At 49.8% G+C, this 13748-nt stretch overlaps 1 protein-coding gene across 3 annotated transcripts in view; it reads left to right on the top strand.

Annotated features, from left to right (window-relative positions):
- Positions 1 to 761: 761 nt before the first annotated feature.
- The window catches only part of FAM20B (FAM20B glycosaminoglycan xylosylkinase), a 41714-nt gene continuing 28727 nt past the window's right edge, over positions 762 to 13748 (top strand). For 2 of the 3 annotated variants that reach the window (XM_067532502.1, XM_067532504.1), the window contains exon 1: positions 841 to 916. The gene's annotated coding sequence lies outside the window, so the exon portion shown is untranslated. Of the gene's footprint in view, positions 783 to 840; positions 917 to 13748 lie in introns of those variants that run through there. The other variant, XM_067532503.1, reaches the window with a different exon arrangement.

Raw genomic sequence — 13748 nt, 5'->3', positions numbered from 1 at the left:
ACATTTAATTCAAATCTGGCCCGCCATAGCAAATGAGTTTGATACCCCTGGGATAGGCTATGTTGCGGGAGTGTTATTGATACCTCCCACTACTAAAGGTTAACGATCCTTTATTTCTAAGGTAAAATAATTCAGGTGTAGATGGAAGAGGGGATTCAGGTTTGTGTGGCGTATATGTACCCTTGGGGCTGAGCTGAGCTGAGCTGAGGGAGGGGTGGCCCCTGGTTCACTGCTAGGAGGAAAGTGGGAGATACGGGTGCCTTTATGGCCTGTCCCCTGCTGACCTTTGGGCTTGTTTACACGAGGAAGCACAGGCCCCTTAACGTGCATTAACTGACCCAGCCTGCCTGGGGACACTCATGCAGACTTAATGTAGTTTAGCTAATCCTCTTTAAAGTCACATCTTCTCTTAGTCTTAATGTGGATTATTTCTCCCTCCTTGACCACTGTGGACAAGCCCTAATTAATAGGGGAAGGGCCTAGATACCTCTTGCTACCTCTCCCCAGCAACAGGCCCGGCACTGCCCCTCCCCCACCTCCGTGGATGCCCTGCTCTCCCAGGCCCCAAACGGGGCGGGTTAATAGGACGGGCCTCAGACGGACATTCCGGAGCCGAGGGAGTTAAAGAGAAAACGCTCCTATTGGCTATCAGGGAAAAGCTGCCTGATTGGGTGGAGGTCGATGAGGCGGCCCCATTGGCTGGGCTGTTAAAGGAGCGGCCCTACGCGGGGAGCCCAACTGGTCCTTTCGGCGAGGGAGCGGAGAGAGCTGCGGCCCCATTGGTTGGTGGAGGCGGCTGAGGCGGCCTCATTGGCTGCGCGGCGCCTGTGGCGTCAGCATGTTGGGGGGAACTCGCGGCTTGCGGGGCTGTTCGTTGGCAGGTCGGGCTCGGTGGCTGGCGCCGCCGGGCGGGCGGGTGAGTGAGTGGGTGAGTGGGGCGGCGGGGCGCGTGCCGCTCGGAGTCTCCTCAGGCGCGGCGCCACGGGCCGGGCCGGGCGCTCGCCGCCGGCGGCCGCGGGGCAAGTGAATGGCGTCGGGCGCGCCGCGCCGCGCCGGCCCTTCGGCCTGGGCGCCCCGGAGAGCTGCGCCCGCAGCCCCGGAACCCATCGCCGCCCTCCACTGCGGTGGGCAGAGGAGCCGCCTGCGTGGCTCGGCGGGGAGGGGGCGGACCCCGAGCACAGGGGGAGGAGGGGCCGCCCTTCCCCCTCTCGGCACGCCCCCTGTCTGCGGCGTGGTCGCCTCGGGTAGGTGCGGAGGGGGGCCGCGACCCCCCCGCCCGTGCGGTGCCAGGGCGCCCGTGGAGCGGTGAGGGTCCCCTTCTCCTGGAGTCCCCGCTTCGCGTCGGCACGAGCCGTGTAGGGCAGGGACGCCTCAACTCCTGTCACGCTGGTGCGTTGGGCGAGGGGGAGAGCGGCCCCCGGCTGAGGGGTCAGTCTCCCACTGGTGGTGGCTCGACATTGCAAGCGTGGGGGTAAATGTCGTTGGAAATCCTTGAAGGGGCTTTACGGTGTTCGCCTAAGGCAGCGGGTGGCTGTGGTAGGGACGGGTCATTAGCGAAGCTTTCTCTGTGCTGGTTTTGAGCCTTACCCTCTGCATGATCGGCTACGGTTGGGAAAGGTCTTGCTCTGCTTCCCCTTGACTTTGAAAGCTATAGGAATAAAATTTCTTGCATCTGTGGCCCCTTTTGTCTTTGCATTTCACAGCTCTTTACAGATGACAGTTAAATCTATGCTCCCCTGCCCGTTGAATTAGAAAAATGCTGGCCCCCTTTTGTAGATGGGGAAACTGAGATACTGAATGGCTAAGTGACTTGTCCAAGGTCAAACTGCCAGTCAGTGGCAGCCACAAATGGAACCCAGGCGACCTGACTCAAAGTTCTTTGCCCTAAACAGGCTATAGTTTTCAATGCTTGGAACCATCCTAGTGGCTGAAGGTTGGTGGATAAAGTTTTCCCCTTTTCCCCCCAATCCTGTGGTTTCATCTTCAGTAAGAAGGGGTTGTTTAAGTGTTTTCATGTATTTCAGCCATTTCTGACACAGGACTCAAATTCTAATACATTACAACAAAGGTTGGTGGTGTTATACTGTCACTAGACCTCATAGCCTACATAGCAGTATGGTAAAACCTGCACAGTAAGACCCCTCTATCAACAGGAAAACCGTCTTAAATGATCACTTTACTTAAAGGTTATCTCTAAAGCATTCACTGCAGTTCAGTATTGTGTGACTTTTTGGGTCTCGGGTGATCAGTCAAGACATGTTGTAAGACATACAGCGAAACAATTGCAAATACTTTTCTGCTGTCTTAGCTTACGTCTGCTCTACTAGGCCCTTGTAGTTAGATCTTAAAAAAATAAAAAACCCAACCCTCTACTCTATGTAATTGGAAATTTTTGCCTTTTCGGTACATTGGTCCCATTTCAAACAGCCCTTCTGGTTATGGGAAAGCTTGGAGGTAAAACCTGTGATTCAGCAAATGCCATTGTCTAATAGTGAAAAAAATTAAACAAGTTTTACCCTTTAGCATAAATGTTAAATGTGGTTGTCATGAGAGGCATGGATTCAGGTGCCTTTTTTAATTTAAGTGAACTGGCTCAACATAGAAGGCCAGATCCTTGGCTGATATAAGTCACAGAAGTCAGTGTGGCTGTACTGACTTATGCTAGCTGGGGCCCTGGCCCTGAAAAACTTGCACCCTGGTGTGTGAGTGAACACGTAAATTATATCAACATAGGTCCCCATCCTGCAGTGAGTTCCACTTGGGCAGACCCTGCATGGAGCTCATAGAAGAACAAGGCTTTATTCTTGCAGTATAGTTTGTTTGAAAATTATGCTCCATACCTATTTCATGTGTCCTCAAGTCAGACCTGCTTACCTAACAGAAAATAAGATTTATTTCCACGTGCAAGCCAAAGCTTCAGGAGAGCAAGGTAGAATTTGTAGTGTCTTGCATGTTGTCAGCGGAGTTGATAGCTAAGATTGTGTTTAAAAAAAATACTGGCGGTTACTGACATTTTTACCTTCATGTCAGATTTCCATGACATAGTGTTAAAATGCTGGTGACTTCCCAGTACCTTGTCTGTGCTCGAGCTCCCACTACTGTTGCCACTGGTGGGAGATGCAGTGGAAAGTGTTCCTTAAGGAAAAAAATCTAGGATAGGTCCAGCCTCAGAGAACAGCATGCATGGCTGTAGAGGGGAAGTTGTTATTGACTAAGGGAGCAAGGAGACACTATACCAGGCCAGTAAACTTGTAGGAAGCCTTAAGCCCAAGATCACAAGGGTCGTACAGAACAATCACCAGGTAATGAAAGAGAAGTGGTAACTGTGTCTCTGCAAAGTCTAAGATAATGTCTTTGGGAGTGTGGGAATAAAAGAATCCTATGCTGACAAGGTCTGTGCAGGGAGAGAGAGGGTAACCTACCAAGGAATCTGCGAGAATGGAATGGGGGCATGGCAGTAGAAATTGGTCTCTCAAGGCTGAAATAAATTGCACTGGAAATGTTATTCAGCTCAAACACCACATAGACTTCCCCATATTTATTATGATGAACCTTACAGTTCTTTTCATAGGATGTTCTTACACAAACTACATGAGCATTTAGTAGCATCGTATTAAGGATGACCAAAAATATAACTTGGTTTGAAAAAGAATTGTATGAATTCATAGAGGAAAGATCCATCGATGGCTGTGATCCAAGATGGTCAGGGATGCAGCCCCATGTTTGGGTCTGCCAGGAGCTAGGGGTGGAAGATGGGTGGATCATTTTATAATTGTTCTGTCGGGTACACTCCTCTGAAGCTCTGGTACTGGCCGCTGTCAGAGACAGGCTATTGGGCAAGATGAACCGTGGTCTGACTGAGAATGATAGCTCTTACATTTTTATGTTCTTAGGAGGAGACAAAAGTCCATTGAATCATGCACCTAAGCACTTATAGAAAGTTGTAAGATGCATTTATTCCCAGGCTTTTTTCATCTGACTGAGCTATGAAATTCTCGGTCCAGATCTGACTAACGAGGTCTCTCCCTGTTCTGTCTTAATGTTCCTCTTATTTGAAAATCCTAATGACCCAGTGAAAGCCTGGTAAAATGTGTCCAGACAACATTGTGACAGGTACCTTATCAGGTAATTTTGGTGGTTCTTCAAGTGCTTGCTCATGTCCATTCTGAATTAGGCGTGTGTACACCATATGCACTGGTGTTGGAAATTTTTCCCCTGGTGATACCTGTAGGGCCAGCTTTAGCACTCTCTATAGCAGCGTGCATATGCACCCATATATAGGGTGCTGCTGGCCCCTCCCCCCCCCCCTTCAATGTCTTCTTACTGCCTCTGATGGTGCTGGGAACACTCTCTTGCTTTTGCAAGTGTTAGTAATCTTAGTGGTTTTCACTTCTTTATTCTAGTGTATACAGTTTGTTTTGTTGTTAGAGTTAGTTTAGTGCGTTTTAACCCTGGGTCGGGGCATGCCCCAGTCCTCTGGGTTTAAACCCCATGCTTCTTGCAAGAAGCCGATGCCGCTGAGTGACCTGCACCAGAGCTGCTTGAAGTGCTTGGGGAAAGCTCACATGGGGAAAAGTGCAAAATTTGTAAAAGTTTTCGCCCGTGAACCAAGAACTGAGACAGCAGACTCAAGGCCATTCTGATGGAATCAGCTCTTAGACCGGCGTCAGAACTGATGTCGGACTTGGTGCCGAGCATTGTGGCATCAACGAGGAGCACTTCCCCAGCACTGGCATGCTCCCTGCACCGCTCAACATCCCCGGTGCCAAAGAAGTGACCAGAGAACACGAATGCCAAAAGAGAACACTCACCGGCACTGAAGTCAGCTAAGAAAAGTTCAGGGACTTCAGTGAGATCCGAGTCGGGCCACTTACTCCTACCAATCCTGAGAGAATCTCTGCCTGTATAGACATTGAATCTGGTGTGTGCACCGCCGCCAACCCCAGGGAGCAGCAAAGGACCTTGTTGACTGTTGGTCCCCACCATGCCTGAGGCGTTCTAGGTGATGAAAGATCTTTTGGCCATACACGCCTACACTGAATGAAGGAACATCTATGCACTGAGAGATGGACACTCCCTTGGGGGGCCTGTCAAGGGGAAAGCCAGTGCTAGTACCTTCACAGCGCTCCTCATCAATGGGTCGCCATTCGCCAGTCTGCCAGCGGTCACCGGGTCCTTGGTACTGATCCCCGGGACCACCGAGGCAGGTTGGGATCGCACCTCTGGTCACCGGATGATAGGTGCCGATCTCAGAACGCCATCATTCACCAAGCCCCTAGCACAGATCGACGGCCTCCCAGGGCAGATCCCTGGCGCCTCAGTGGTGCTCATCAAGTCCTTACAGGAAGCCTAAGGACAAGACATGGTCACGGGACACCCAGTGTTCGGGCTCCCGGCACCGCTTCCCAATGTCTGAGCACTGGCATTCAAGAGGTGGTGCAGAGAGACGTGGTGTCAGTGCCACCATGATTGCCCAGGAGTGCTTCCTTGGACTCTGGAGGAGAAGTCATAGTTCACCCAAAGGGACAGGCTCCCAGCCAACCAGCATGCTGCCACAGATGGGATTTGGCCTCGGGCAGTGGCCCGGTCCGTGGCAATTTTGGAATCTCTGGGGGTTCCCACAGACCCATTCATCCATGGGAGCCTTGGTGCTCCAATTTTCAAGGGGCCTGGGTGTACAGCACTGAATTTAGATGTAGACTCAGACCAGGAGGGGTCACCCTCAGTCAGCCCATTGGAGAACACTCCGACTAGGGAGGAAGATCCAGCCCTCCTCCCCCTCTGCAATTACCAGCCTCCTCTTCCTCCTCACTGGATGAGGCAGTAGCGGGCCCCTCCATCACTGCTCCATTAGATGACTTTAGAGCGCACCATGACCTGCTAAAGGATGTCACGTCTAACTTGGGGTTGAAGATAGAGGAGCTTAAGGAACCAGTAGACAAGCTCTTTGGCATCCTGGCATCAGCAGCCTCGTCCAAGGTAGCTCTCGCAGTTCATGAAGGGGTAATAAAATTGACCAAGGCACTTTAGCTGGGCTCTGCTTCTCTGCCCCCCATATCCAAATGAGCGGAGAAAAAATACTATGTGCTGGCCACGGGGTTTGAATACCTCTATACCCACCCATCCCTGGGTTTGTTGGTGGTCACAGCTGCCAATGAGCGTGACAGACTGCCAAATGGGTTCCACTCCTAAGAATAAAGAAGCCAAAAATCTGGACCTATTTGGTCGAAAGATTTATTCAATGGCAAACCATAATTGAGGGTATCCAACTAGCAGGTACTGTTGGGATGGTACCATTTTAACATCTGGCAGTCTCTGGAAAAATTCACGGACTCCCTGTCGCAGGCCTCCAGGCAGGAATTCCAGGCAATCCTGGAGGAGCGGAGAGCAGTGGCTACAGCCTCCCTGCAAGGAGCAGCGGATGCAGCAGACTCTGTGGCCAGGTCCATGGCCTCCGCAGTATCAATGAGGAGAGCATCCTGTCTCTAGTTGTCTGGTCCTTCCACAGAAATCCAACAGTCCATCCAGAACCTTCCCTTCAGCAGCACAGCCCTGTTTGCTGACCAAACAGATATGAGGCTACATGGGCTGAAAGACTCGAGCTCCACTCTGCTCCTTGGGTCTCTATACCCTCTCCTCCACCAGAAGGCATTTTAAACCCTGCCAGTCGCAGCGGTTCAGAGAATAGCATCGGGGAGAGCCCTATAGGAAAAAGAATAAAGAGTTTAAACATCGCCAGGGCCACTCGCCAGCCTCTGACCCCTGATCGGGCTTGAGCTGCTATCACTCCTGGGGCAAATGAAACTTTTGAGGGTGCGCCCGGGGGCGACCTACCAGCCATGCCTGAGATCCAGACTCCTGGTTAGTTTCCTTCCACCTGGCCCCTTTCCTCCCAGCCTAGGCAGCCATAACATCAGACCGTTTGGTTCTAGCCAGGATAGCTACTGGCTACAGCTTGCAGTTCATTTCCTTTCTGCCCCACCCCCCTCTTCCCCATCCCTCTTCAGGGACCCTTCTCACAAGCAGCTCCTTGGGCAGGAGGTTCAGGCCCTCTTATATGTGGGCACAGTGGAAGAGGTCCTTTGGGATCTGAGGGGAAGAGGCTTCTGTTCCCATTATTTTCTAATCCTGAAGACAAACGGAGGGTTAAGACCCATCTTGGACCTACAGGACCTCAACAGATATCTTAAGTTGAAGTTACGCATGGTCTCTTTGGTGGCTATCATTCCCTCTTTGGATCCAGGTGACTGGTACGTCGCCCTTAACCTAAAGGATGCCTATTTCCATATTTCCATTTTCCTGAGGCATAGAAGATTCCTGCAGAGCCATGCATGTTCACCAAGTGCATGGCGGTGGTGGCGGCCCACCTCAGACGCAGAGGGCTGGTTCACACTGACCACGCGATTCGGCGGCAGTCAACAGGAGTTACACAAACTACGCAGAGTAGTTTGCCTAACTGATGTCAACTGCTTAGCTTCCCTTCTGCGCGCTGTTCACACTGCGCTGAGCCCGTCGACTCAGCGCTACGCTACTTGAGGGGGTGGATTTATTCAGTCGACTTCCTGATCGATTGAGTGGGTCTCACTGACTGCTCAATCGATCCTGAAAGATCAATCTGGCAGCGACGATTTTGCCGCCGTCAGAGGCATTCAGGTCTTTCCTTACCTGGACGACTGGCTCATCTGGGGTTGGTTGAGAAGGCATGTCCAGCACAACATCGGGGTCATACAGAATACCTGTTGAGCATTGGGCCTGTTAATGAGCAGAATTCAACACTCATACCTGTCTGGAGAATAGTTTGTCGGGGCGATTTTAGACTCTACACAAGCCAGCGCATTCCTACCAGAGATCAGATTTCTGGCAATTTCAAACCTTATAGCCCGGCTATCGACACCCCCCCTCACCCTGGTGAGAGTGTGCCTCAGCCTCCTGGGCCACATGACGGCCTGTACTTACATGATCTGGCACGCCAGACTGTCACCAGCCACATTTGCAACAGACTGAGAAATAATGTACTCCCCATCCAGGCACCATCTAGACAGGATACTCATGGTTCCCCCACAAATATTTACTTCCCTGTCATGGTGGATGAATCTCCGTCACGTGATGGCGGGGGTGCCATTTGCGGCCCCACAACCAACACTGTCATTGGTCTCAGATGCCTCAGACCTAGGGTGGGGAGCTCACCCGGGATGCTCCAGACTCAAGGTCTCTGGTCCAGAAATGAACTGACTTGTCCCATCAACATAAGAGAGCCCAGAGCAGTACGGCTAGCATGCGAGGTGTTCTTGCCCCACTTCTCCAATAAGGTCGTGCAGGTCCTCATGGATAACGCAGAGGAGATGTACTATATCAACAGGCAAGGGGGAGCCAGATCTGCAGCCCTCTGTCAGGAGGCCTGGTGCTTGTGGGATCTCTGCATGAGCCATGACATTCATCTGAAGGCAGTACACCTTCCCAGGGCCAGGAACGTACTAGCAAATCACCTAAGCAGGTCTTTCTGCTCTCACCACAAGTGGTTATTACACCTGGAGGTGGCCTACCTCATCTTCCTGAGTTGGAGCACTCCCCAAGTAGATCTCGTCTCGACAATCGAGAATAGGAAGCACAATCTCTTCTGCTCTCTCCAAGGATTTGACGACACTTCGCTGTCCGATGCCTTTCTCCTGTCATGGTTGGGTGGCCTTGTATGCTTTCCCCCCAATATCTCTGATACAGAGTCCTCATAAAAATCAAGAGGGATAGGGCAGGGGTTATCCTGGTGGCCCTGGCATGGCCTCGCCAACATTGGTTCGGGATGCTGATCGAGTTATCGGTGGCCCGTCCTTGGACACTACTGTTGTGTTCTTTCCAGGACTGGGGTCTGCTGTTCCACCCAGACCTGGCTTCCCTACACCTGACTGCATGGAGACTTCATGGGTAAGTAGGGAGGAGCAGTACTGCTCGGTCCAGGTTCAGAAGGTTCTTTCGGAAAGTAGCTCCACCTGGCTAAATGGAAGCACTTCACCTGCTGTGTATCTCGCCAAAACATCTCGCCAATGAAGTCATCTGTCCAGGTGATTTTAGATTATCTACTCCAGCTGAAATAGGAAGGCTTGGCTTTCTTGTCTGTTAAGGTGCACCTTACAATACCGGCCTCTCACCCCGCTATTTAAGGCAAAATGTTTTTTTCGCATGAGATGGCAGCTAGCTTCTTCCATGGCCTGGAGTGGCTTTTCCCTCTGCTATGAGACCTAGTTTTCTAATAGGACCTGAACCTCGTCCTCTCCCAGTTCACGGGACTGCCCTTTGAGTCATTGGCTTCCTTATGCATGGAAGGTGTAGCATTCCTAATAGCTATCACCTCGGCGAAGCGGGTATCAGAAATTAGGACTGTAACCTCGGAATCTCCCTATACAGTTTTTTACAATGATACGGTCCAGTTACAGCCACACCCTGCGTTCCTGCCAAAAGTAGTCTCCCATTTCCATGTCAACCAGACATCTTTCTGCCTATCTTCTGTTTGAAGCTGCACAGGTGAGGAGAGATGTCTCCGTTCCTTCAACATGAGAAGGGCCTTGGCTTTCTACATTGACAAGACCAAGCCTTTCTGTTGTTTCACGCAACTCTTTGTTGCAATTGCTGACCAAATGAAAGGACGTCCAGTATTACACCATCGTTTCTCATCGTGGATCACACCCTGCATTCAGACCTGTTATGAGCCGGCAGGGGTGGTGCCTCCAACATCCCTGTCAGCCAACTCCACAAGGGCTCAAGTGTTCCTGGCTCATATACCAGTAAAGGATATCTTCAGGGCCACTACATGGTCTTCAGTCCATACCTTCACGTCTCACTATGCCATCACGCAGCAAGCTCGAGATGACGCTGGGTTTGGCAGAGTGGTGTTACAATTGTCATGTCCATGAACTCCTGCCCACCTCGGAGGGTACTGCTGGTAAGTCACCTAATTTAGAATGGACATGAGCAAGCACTCGAAGAAGAAAAAATGGTTACTTACCTTGTAACTGTTGTTCTTCGCGATGTGTTGTTCATGTCCATTCCACAGCCCACCCTCCATCCCCTCAGTCAGAGTTTTGGCAGGAAGGAACTGAGAGGGAGGGAGGCCGGGAGCGCCCTATATACGAGCACATATACGCGCCACTGCAGAGGGTGCAAGAACCAGCCCTATGGGTACCACTAGGGGAAAAATTTCCGGTACCGATGCATGTAGTGCATGCACACCTAATTCAGAATGGACATGAGTAACACACCTTGAAGAACAACAGTTACAAGGTAAGTAACCATTTTTTCTGTCCCTGTAATGGTGTTGCCCTCTAAATACAGTTCCTTTCTAATTTGTCTGGTGACAGAGTACACCCTTTTGGGTTGTGCTATGCCAGCTGTTTTGTTTTTGCTTTTGGAAAGTGGTGCTGAGCTGGCTTGGAAGTGGTTGGCTGTTGCAGGATCTCAAATCTTAGGAATATGAATGGATTCCATTTCCCCATCACGTAGCAAAGAGCTGGCTACAGTGTGCTCTTGCCAGTATGAAATGCTAGTTTGGGGAGGGAGGTGGCTTTGCTTCTGTTTGACTATAGCATGAGTAACCCGTCAGACTGGCAGGAAAGTACTGTGATATGTTTTTATTTAAGAAGGGAGTAGGAAGCTTTAGTTGAGAGGTTTGTGTGCAGAATGAATGTGCTTAGGTGTTTAAAAGTGCTGTAATGTGGGCATGGGGTAGGGAGTTTTGGTGTTTGCAAATAATACAGAGCTGTCCAGAATCAGTTGAAATCCATTAGGAAATATCAGTGGGAGCGTAGTGAAAAGCAACAAAAGCAATATTAAAAATCTGGCATTGTTTTTATTTTCAAATATTGATTCTTTTTTTTCAAGGACATGACCATGTGGTAACATGGGAGGAGGGTGATTCTGTTCTTCCCATAATGTGTAGATGGAGTTTACTCGGGTAATAAAACTCTTGGACTGTGCCTCTTGTTTAATAAGCAAGGATTGCTGGCATTAAGAACATTGAGCGAAAGGACTTTCTATGTGTTTTGCTAATTAGACTGGACAAGCCAGCAAGAAAGCAATTTCTACCGAAAATAGGGCTCAAAAATTCACCAGAAATCTAGCCAGAGGCCAATATGAAATATGAGAGCACTCCAGCAAGATCTGGGGCAATGCCTTAATGAAGGCTGGCTTCCTTTCAGCTTAGAAAGGAGAAAGCGTTGTCCGTTGATCCTGCGTGGTGGTCAGTTTTCTAGGCCTGTAATGAGTAGGTGTCTAAAGTAGGGAGCTTAAAATATTATCTGTTTGCTGGAAAGGTAAAACAGCCTTCTTTTCCCCTCCCCATCCCAATGCCTTCTGGCTGCTTTGAGGGGTTCTGATGCCCTCCTGCCCATGATCCTACCCGCTGCAATGTGGGTTTTTGGTTACTCTCCATCTCATCTTTGCCACGTCTAAAGGCTGTTTCCTTATACTCATTCTTTTCAAACTGTCAGCAATCTTTGGTACCATGGTCCATCTTCTAGATAGCCCTGTTGTCTTTGGGTTTCTGAGATTGTCCTTGGTTCTCCTCCCAAGATTATTTCTGGCTTTACTTTGCCTTCCCCATAGTGTTCCCAAGGGCTCTGCCCTTGGTCTCCTCTCCCTTTTAACTTATCCCTGTTTGCTCCAATGGTCTCTGTTACCACCTCCATCATGACTCAAATCTACCTCTGTCCAGGCTCAGATATCTTCTTGTCTTTGACTGCTACTCCCTGATTTTTGAGCCACTTCTGTAAATTAAATATGGTTGAAACGAAGCATCTATTTTCCCTCCTTTAAACCCCCTTCTCTGCCTTCTGCATTGACTGGTACTATCCCCCTATCATCCACGCTTGTAGCTTCATGATCATTTTAGATTCCCCTCTCTCCTGCTTGCCACACATTCAGGATATTGCCAAATCCTGCCACTTTTTTCTCTACAACATGTATAAAATCCAACCCTTCCTCATGGTTCTTTCAGCTAAAATGCTTATCCAGGCTTTCTGCCCTGCCTAATGCAACTTTCTCCTCTTTGGTGTCTCTTCCTCCCCTCCAATCCATCTGCAATAAAATGTGCAGAACCATCTTTATCTGCCACTTGGACTATGTTACTCCCTCATTCAAGTCACTCCAGAGTCTCTGTGCCTATCAAATGAATATTGGTTCTTAATTAATATTGGTTCTTGTCCTCATTTTCAAGTTCTGCACATCACTACACAATCTCTCTCTGCTCTTTTTTTTTTTTTTTTGCAAATCCCTCGTCCCCCTTCATAGAATATTAGAGTTGGAAGGGACCTCAGGAGGTCATCTAGTCCAACCCCCTGCTCAAAGCAGGACTAACCTCAGCTATATCATCCCAACCAGGGCTTTGTCAAGCCTCACCTTAAAAACCTCTAAGGATGGAGATTCCACCACCTCCCTAGGTAACCCATTCCAGTGCTTCACCACCCTCCTAGTAAAAAAACTTTTTCCTAATGTCCAACTTAAACCTCCCGCCCTGCAACTTGAGACCGTTGCTCCTTGTTCGGTCATCTGCCACCACCGAGAACAGCCTAGCCCCATCCTCCCTGGAACCCCCTTTCAGGTAGTTAAAGGCCGCTATCAAATCCCCCCTCACTCTTCTCTTTTGCAGACTAAACAAGCCCAGTTCCCTCAGCCTCTCCTCATAAGTCCTGTGTTCCAGCCCCCTAATCATTTTTGTTGCCCTCCGCTGCACTCTCTCCAACTTGTCCACATCCTTTTTGTAGTGGGGGGCCCAAAACTGGACACAATATTCTAAATGCGGCCTCACCAATGCCGAATAGAGGGGAATAATCACTTCCCATGACCTGCTGGCAATGCCCCTCCTAATGCAGCCCAATATGCCATTAGCCTTCTTGACAACCAGGGCACACTGCTGACTCATATCCAGCTTTTTATCCACCGTTACCCCCAGGTCCTTTTCTGCAGAGCTGCTGCCCAGCTCGTCGGTCCCCAGTCTATAGCTGTGCATGGGATTCTTCCTTCCTAAGTGGAGGACTCTGCACTTGTCCTTGTTGAACCTCATTAGATTTCTTTTGGCCCAATCCTCCAGTTTGTTTAGGTCACTCTGTATCCTATCCCTACCTTCCAGGGTATCTACCACTCCCCCTAGCTTAGTGTCATCTGCAAACTTGCTGAGGATGCAATCTACCCCATCCTCCAGATCATTAATAAAGATGTTGAACAAAACCGGCCCCAGGACTGACCCCTGGGGCACTCCGCTTGTGACCGGTTGCCAGCTAGACATGGAGCCATTGATCACTACTCGTTGAGCCCTATGCTCTAGCCAGTTCTCTATCCATTTTATAGTCCATTCATCCAACCCATACTTCTTTAACTTGCTGATAAGAATACTGTGTGAGACAGTATCAAAAGCTTTGCTAAAGTCAAGGTATATCACATCCACGGCCTTCCCTACATCCACAGAGCCAGTCACCTCATCATAGAAAGCAATCAGGTTGGTCAGGCATGACTTTCCCTTAGTGAATCCGTGTTGACTGTTCCTGATCACCTTCCTCTCCTCCAAGTGCCTTAAAATGGATTCCTTAAGGACCTGCTCCATGATTTTTCCAGGGATTGAGGTGAGGCTGACCGGTCTATAGTTCCCTGGATCCTCTTTCCTCCCTTTTTTGAAGATGGGCACTATATTTGCTTTTTTCCAGTCGTCAGGGACCTCCCCCTGTTGCCACGAGCTTTCAAAGATAATAGCCAACGGCTCTGAAATC

This window comes from Emydura macquarii, unplaced genomic scaffold (assembly GCF_026122565.2).
Source record: "Emydura macquarii macquarii isolate MOO-44397 ecotype Brisbane River unplaced genomic scaffold, CSIRO-AGI_Emac_v2 contig_3287, whole genome shotgun sequence".
Lineage (NCBI taxonomy): Eukaryota > Metazoa > Chordata > Testudines > Chelidae > Emydura > Emydura macquarii.
The sequence above is the reverse complement of the archived record's forward strand: the minus strand, read 5'-3'. Positions and strand labels throughout refer to the sequence as shown.